At 45.2% G+C, this 7,913-nt stretch overlaps 1 long non-coding RNA gene across 1 annotated transcript in view; it reads right to left on the bottom strand.

Moving 5' to 3' along the window:
- Positions 1-2,705: 2,705 nt before the first annotated feature.
- The window catches only part of LOC116069945, an 11,265-nt gene continuing 6,057 nt past the window's right edge, over positions 2,706-7,913 (bottom strand). The window contains exon 2 of the long non-coding RNA XR_004110224.1: positions 2,706-3,134. This is a non-coding gene — a long non-coding RNA (uncharacterized LOC116069945). The remainder of the gene's footprint in view (positions 3,135-7,913) is intronic.

Here is a 7,913-nt window from a genome sequence, read left to right as displayed (position 1 = left end):
CTTATGTCTACTGGGGCGAAAATGGGAAATAGAAGATTCCTGGATTCCAGGAGCGGCAAGTGTGTCAGGCCAATAAAGACTGATTCCATCGGCAAAAAAAAAAAAAAGTTGGGGTGGAGACGCACCCTCTTCTAACCCCAGTCCCAGAGCCAGTGGGGATAGCTCCCTTAGCAGAAAAGCCTAACAGCAACATTGATTGATTTGTGTTCTCTGGAAAGGGTCAGATTTCTTCAAAGGACATGTATCTTGCTTCCTGGTTCTCATGTATACTTTCTTGTAGCTGATGTGGAGACTAGTGTAGTAGTCCTGAGTCTATGTTTAATCACAGCTCAGAATGTCTGTTGCCATGGACACAGAAGATGCGGCTAATGTGACCATTGCCGTTTGCTTCCTGGACTGTTTAAAAGTGATTTCCTATTGTTGTTGTTTGTTTTGTTTTTCCAAGACAAGGTTTCTCTGTGTAGCCCTGGTTGTCCTGGAACTCTGCTCTGTAGATGCAGCCTTGAACTCAGGGATCCGCCCGTCTGCCTCCGGAGTACTGGGATTAAAGGCTTGCTTCACCATACCCTGCTAAAAGTGACCTTTTAAAACAGAAGCGTAATTCTCTTTTCCTGCCAAAACAAGGCCCCAGGGACTATGTCTAGTGAACTCATGTTTTGACAATCATCATTAAAACTTATTTTTTGGAACTGCCCTGGGATGTGTGCTTGGATCTCTCTAGATAGTAGATTCCAAAACCACACAAGATTAAAGAAAGAAAGAAAGAAAGAAAGAAAGAAAGAAAGAAAGAAAGAAAGGAAGGAAGGAAGGAAGGAAGGAAGGAAGGAAGAAAGAAAGAAAGAAAGAAAGAAAGAAAGAAAGAAAGAAAGAAAGAAAGAAAAATCCTTCTCTACACCCTGCCTTCACCCCAGGAAGGAGGGGGAAGTCTCAGTACATGACGGTCTCCCCAAAATGAGGTCCCAGGAAGAAAGTGACCCAGGGCCTTCTCTGTGATCTCCCTGACGCATGCTTCTCCCTCAGTGGATTATGCAAGAGACAAGAGAATGGGGAAGTGAAGACTGTATTGATTATGGGCACACTGCACCCTTTAACCTCCATACACAGCAATGACTGCACCCCCTCACCGCCATACACAGCAATGACTACACCCCTTCACCTCCCTACACAGCAATGACTGCACCCCCTCACCTCCTTACACAGCAATGACTGCACCCCCTCACCTCCTTACACAGCAATGACTGCACCCCTTCACCTCCATACACAGCAATGACTGCACCCCCTCACCTCCATACACAGCAACGACTGCACCCCTTCACCTCTATACACAGCAATGACCACACCCCTCACCTCCATACACAGCAATGACTGCACCCCTTCACCTCTATACACAGCAATGACTGCACCCACTTACCTCACCTACTTCACCTCCATACACAGCAACAACTGCATCCCTTCACCTCCATATACAGCAATGACCACACCCCCTCACCTCCATACACAGCAATGACTGCACCCCTTCACCTCTATATACAGCAATGACTGCACCCACTTACCTCCCTATACAGCAATGATTGCACCCCTTCACCTCCCTACACAGCAACAACTGCATTCCCTCACCTCCATACACAGCAGTGACTGCATCCCCTCACCTCCACACTGTCCAGGCTAATCTTGATCCTCTTGCCTCAGCCTCCCAAATTCTGGGATTATAGGTGTGAGCCATCAGACTCAGCTGGAAAATGGTCTCTATCATGAAACTTGTTTAAAATGTGAATCCCTTTGTAGGTCACATCATTCTGATCCTGTCTCACAGTTTCTGTGGTACTGTTTATTATGAATCTTCTGCTGTTCTAGTGAGCCGGTGGCGAGTGGCTTTCAGCACTTGTCTTCAAATGTCCTGATTGCTGGTAGCTTTGCGGGATCTAGCAGGCTTCGCTGGCAGTTAGTACTTTCAGCGATGGAAAATTCCATTCCATGCTTTCTTGTCTTGAAGGAATGCTGAGACTTTTGCCTTTGTAGGTGAGCTGCTGTTTTTTTCCCCTTCACAGTCTCTCTCTCTCTCTCTCTCTCTCTCTCTCTCTTGCTTTCTTTGTTGAGATTATAATTTCATTTCTCTCTTTTCTTTACTTTCTCCAAACCCTCCCATATACCCCCTCCCCAGTCTCCAAATTCATAGCCTCTTTTTTTTCCACTAATTATTGTATGTATGTATGTATGTATGTATGTATGTATGTATGTATGTACCAATATAATGCTTAATCAGTATAATGGTACTTATATGTTTTCAGAGCTGATCATTTGGCACTGAACATCCAATTGGCGTGCACTTCCTGGGGAAAGCCACATCTCCCGCTCCCAACCTTCTCGGTGGCCTTCAGTTCTTTGTGTAGAGTTTCATAGGTCTCCCCAGTTTGATATGCTCTCTGGTGTTCTTGTTCAGCTTTCATTTGTTAGTCATACTGATGAGATTTTATGGCAGTAACTTCTGATGTTACTAGAAGACACCATCTCACAGAAAATGTTACAGAGTTTGTGACCCCTGGGAAAGGCCACAGACTCAATCCAATTATAATTAAAAGATCTATTGATTAGCTGCTGGAAGGATGGACCATCTCTGAGCCAAATTTGAGATTTCCATGAAGTGGGGGATGGGAAGGTATAATGGAGAAGTACTTTTAAAGAGGAAGACCTTCAGTAGCCATGCAAGCAAGCCAAAACTGTTATGTTCCACCAAGTTAAGTGATTACAGCAGCACAAAACAAACTTTGGGTTCTGGGTAAGCAAGTTACAGAAATTTTTTTAAAAAGCATTTAGTCATATCATAGCAAGTACATGATCATGACTGTGCATTTTAGGATGGGGGTAAGGGATCACTGAGTCAGGGTTACTGAGAACTTATCGTCCAGGGACTGGAGTCTGAGACAAATGGCTGGTAGGTGACAGGATGGATGCCTGGCTTTACAGGAGCTTCTTTAGCCATAAAACTGTCCCATCCGTTGGTTCTCACAGTCTTTCTGCTCCTTCTACAAAGTTCCCTGTGCCTCAGGTACAGGAGAGTCTTGCATGTTTCCATTGGGACTGGGCTCCACAACTCTGTATTTTGATTGGTTGTGGTCTTCTCTAGCAGGCTCCACCTGTTGCAAAGAGAAGTTTCGTTAATGGGGGGGGGGGGTGAACACTACACTTACCTGTGGTAGAAGGACCAGTGTTTATAGGTCGTTATCAGGGATCCTAATGGCTTAGTAAACTAGTGGCTATAGATTCTTCTCCAAAAACCATGCTTTCTTTCCTGTTGAGAAGATCTGAAATCCAATTAGAGAGCTGTTGGTTACTGCTAAAACCATCTCTGTACTCATGCCAAGCTGTTGTTAAAGCGATTCATAGGTGTCACCTCTGGGTAGGACTGTTGGTTGCCTCCCTCACCTTCTGGTAAAACAAGGCAGTATCAGAAAGACAGACACCATATGGCTTCCCTAGTGTGTGCGTGCGTGCGTGCGTGCGTGCGTGCGTGCGTGTGTGTGTGTGTGTGTGTGTGTGTGTGTGTGTGTCACAAAACTAGAAGAGAGATCATGAGCGGGAGGAAGAGGTGGTAAGGGCGGTAGGAAACAAGAAGGTAATGGAAATTTGCAATAGAAGAGCAGAGCAGGAACTAACTAGGAGGAGAATGGAGGTGGAGAGCAGGTCGGGGGAGAGGAGGCAGGGAGGTGCAAGGAGAGGGGAGTGAATGAGACCAAAATAGGACACATATGGACAAGCCATGCTATAGCCTGTTGCTTTGTGTGCTAATCTAAAAAGTTTTAAAACTCCAATGGTATCATCCAAGACCTTAATTAAAACATACACACACACACAAACACACACACACACACACCATACTCACACCTAGCATAAGTGTATGGTGGTCAAGAACCACACCAGGGATCAGGACATAGTAGCTCAGCTGTGATTGCTCTGTGTGTATGAAGCCCTGGGTTTGCTCCCCAGCATTTCTCAACCCAGGCCTGATAGCACACACCCATAACCTCAGCGCTTGGGAAGTAGGGCAGAAGGTTCAAAGTTCTCAAAGTTCAAGGTCTTTCTCACGTGTGTGGTGAGGAGTCCAGGTTTGGTGTCGCAAGCTGAGATGAGAGAGAACAGAATCAGAGCGGCCTCCATCTTTGGTATCCTTGGAGCTTTTCTCTTTTTCTTTTAAATATATCTCAAAGCCAATCACACCTCCATAAATCCCACTTTGACCTCTGTAGTCAGAGCCTCTGCCATCACGTGGCCTACTCCAGAGACTAAGTTATCACTTTGAGACTGTTTATACAGCAGCTCACCCCTTCCCACCGTCATCTACAATCAGCTCACCCTCGCTGGCTTTTTCTTCCTAGCGCTTACCATGGACATACATTGTACCTGTATGAATGGTGGGGTTTTGGTTTTGCTGCTCTAAGTACTGGACCCAGGGCCTTGTACTTTGTAGGAAGGCGCTCTCTCAGTAAGGTGAGGTAGGCATCCTAAAATGCCTCTTTCTTCATCGAGACCCAACATCTCAGCCAGCTAGTCTGACAGGTGCACCACAGGCAGACTTCAGCAACAAGGACCCATGGAAGGACCTGTGGCATCTCAGCTGCTCTTCCTTTCCTAAAATATCTCCTCTGTCTTTTCTTAGATATGTGTGTGTGTGTGTGTGTGTGTGTGTGTGTGTGTGTGTGTGTGTCTGTGAGTGGGTGTATGCATATGGATACAGGTGCCTGTGGAGGCCTGAGGTGTTAGGTGCCTCTAGAGCTGAAGTTCCTGGGGTTGTGACCTTCCTGATATGACGGTGCTGGGGACTGGAGTAGGGTCTGCTGCAAGATCTTAACTGCTGAGCCATCTCTCTAACCCCCGACTTTTTTTTTTCTTCCATACATGCTTATTGGCCCATCAACGCGAAAAACATCATGGATTTTCTGAAACATAAACCAAAATCTTCATTACCAAATTTTTTTTTTATACTAGAACGTTATTAAAATTATCTGGGCTGCTTTGGACACTACAGAGAGGCTGGCAGGATGACAGCTTGTGTCCCATAAATGTCCCTTAGTGTATATATATATAAAGTAGCACAAACTTATTAAAGGAAAAGTACAAAATTGAATAAAACCAAAAATAAAAGAGGCCTTTCTCCATCCCACCACCCCCACATCCTTAACTCGCTGCCATGGGAGGTGCAGCTATGTATAGCCCGTCAGACATTTTCTAAAGTGATCTATTCATAATGTGTTTAGGGGAGAAAAACCAGTCCTACTTTCTACTTCCTGTTTCGTGGCTTGCTTGTCTCCACAATGGATGCTCTTTCGGAGATTCAGATGTTGAACTGCACCTACTCTGTGGCTGCAGATTCCCTCTCTGTGTAGCATTCTGCAAGGTCCCTACAGGGTCTGTGGCCTTCAACCCTGTCTTCTCTAATATACAAAGTTTCACTTCAAAGCCAGCATCTTAATTAGCAAATGGATCCTTTGGGGACAGGGTGGGGGCTGGTAGCAGTTTTTTGTCCTTTGTAAAGCACCAGCTGGTGGTCTCTCACTTAAGGAAACTCTAAACCTCCTCCAGGGACATCAAGTCCCAAGTGGAACTGAACAATGGCCAGTCCCAGAGGGGGCGGGGAGCAGAGGAGGTGCTGGGCAGGACAGCTCCCAGCCACTTTCCACTTTCTTCAGGGCTTTGGTTGTTACCCTTGAGAAATATAACACAAGTTGGTTTATGTCTGGGAAGAACTCCGCCTAGGAAGACAGACTCCCAGTACAGACCAGGGAGACAATGCCATCACATGAAACATGGAAATCCCACCAAGACCTGTGGGACCATATTTGCCACAGAATTGTTGGTCCATATTTTTAAAATTGGTAACAAATTCAAATGTCCACATGGACAAGTGTTTTTGTTTGCTTACGTGTGAAATGTCCTGCAGAAGCTCATGCACTCTGCTGGTAGGGCTGTTTGGGTAGATTATGGACCTTTTGGAGGTCAGGCCTCTCTGGAGGCAGTGAAAAGATGGAAGAGGCAGCTGTGGGGTATAGCCTGGCCCTGCTTCCCTCTGAAGCTCTGTGATTACTCACTGTCCAAGTGACAGAACCAGAGCCACCCGCTCCCGCTGTCCAGCCCTGAGCCGTTCCGACTTCATGGCCATGTTGGACTGTAACCCTTTGACCCACACGCCAGAATCCTTCCTCCCTCAAAAAACTTCAGATCTTCCATCACAGTGACAAGAAGTAACAAATGCAGCAAGAGAAAGGATGGAGGCTCTCTTACAGGACAGAATATGTGAGTACACTGAAAGGGAGCAGATAGATCTTAAACCAAGGTTGTGACACTGGTGTGAGACCATGTGAAGACTCGCACAGTATTGGATCCACGTGACAGTAGCCACGTGATAGTAGCAAATCACCAGAATTATATTACTGATGACTTCAGAGCAGTAAGAAGGGACAGGATTCCCTGATGGGACCATAATGAGAACTTCAACTTCATTTATGATTCTCTCTTTCTTTCTCTCTCTCTCTCTCTCTCTCTCTCTCTCTCTCTCTCTCTCTCTCTCTCTCTCTCTTTCTCTCTCTCTCTCTCTCTCCCAGACTCATCCTTTGTACCTCTTGTTCTTTCTGCTCTCAGCTTAAAGGTGGCAAAATTTATATATATGTATGTATGTATATATGTATATATATATGTGCATACACATATACTATATACATACATACATGTTTCTTTTTTAGGGTGTATCTTAGTTACTGTTCTATTGCTGTGAGGAGACACTATAACCAATGCAACTTATAAAATAAAGCATTTCGTTGGGGGCCTGCTTACAGTTTCAGAGTGTTAGTCTATCATTAGCATGGTGGGACACATCGCAATAGGAGCAGTAGCTAAGAATTCACACCTGATCCACAAATTGCAGGCAGAGAAAGTGAGACTGGGCCTGGTGTAGGCTTTTGAAACCTTAAAGCTCACCCAAAGTAACACACCTCCTACAACATGGCCACACCTCCTAATCCTTCCCAAACAGTTCCACCAACTGGAGACCAAGCATTGAAACAAATGAGTTTAATGAGTCATTCTTACTCAAATTACCACAGTATGGTGTGTGTGTGTGTGTGTGTGTGTGTGTGTGTGTGTGTGTGTGTGTGTCTGCATGTGCATGCATCTGTGGAGGCCAGAACTCAACACTGGGTATTTTCTGGTACTGCTCCAAACTTGGAGATCACCACTTCGTCTAAGGCTGGCCAGCAAGTCCTCTGCTCCGCCTGTCTCTACCTTCACTACTGAGTTTACAGATACACACTGTTGTGTCCAGATTTTACAGGGATACTGAAAGTCTGAATTTGTGCTTGCCTGATAATCATTTGAGCCACTGAGCCAGCTCCACATGAAACATACACATCTATTATAGAAGGATTGTCACAATCAAGCTAGTTGCCATGTGTATAGTTCCACATAGTTATCCTTTATTTCACCTGCTTGAACATTGCAGATGTGCTCTCTTGGCAACTTTCAAGCGCAGGACTCATTGCTGCTACTGACAGCCACCATGTTGTACAATGGATCTCAGAACTCAGTCATCTGCCCAAGTGATGCTTTGCTCCCCCTGTGCTGCATTCTCCATCCTTTTGCCCCAGCCTCTGGCACCCACCGTTCTGTTCCTTTCTTCTGTGGATTTTTTTCAGATTTCATACATACACACTAAAAAAATAACTGTTTTTCTATGCCTGCCTATTTCCCTGAGATAATGTGATGGTGCTGATTCATCAGTACTGTCACAAATGCAGGATTTCCTTCTTTAAGGCTCAGTAATATTCCAGGGTGCATAAATACCATGTTCTCATTACCCATTCATCTGTAAATGGGCAGTTAGGTTAATTCCATACAGTTGCTATTTTGGATCACACTGTAAGAAG

Source organism: Mastomys coucha, unplaced genomic scaffold (genome assembly GCF_008632895.1).
Source record: "Mastomys coucha isolate ucsf_1 unplaced genomic scaffold, UCSF_Mcou_1 pScaffold22, whole genome shotgun sequence".
Taxonomy (NCBI): Eukaryota; Metazoa; Chordata; class Mammalia; order Rodentia; family Muridae; genus Mastomys; species Mastomys coucha.
This window is presented reverse-complemented; position numbering and strand designations above follow the sequence as displayed.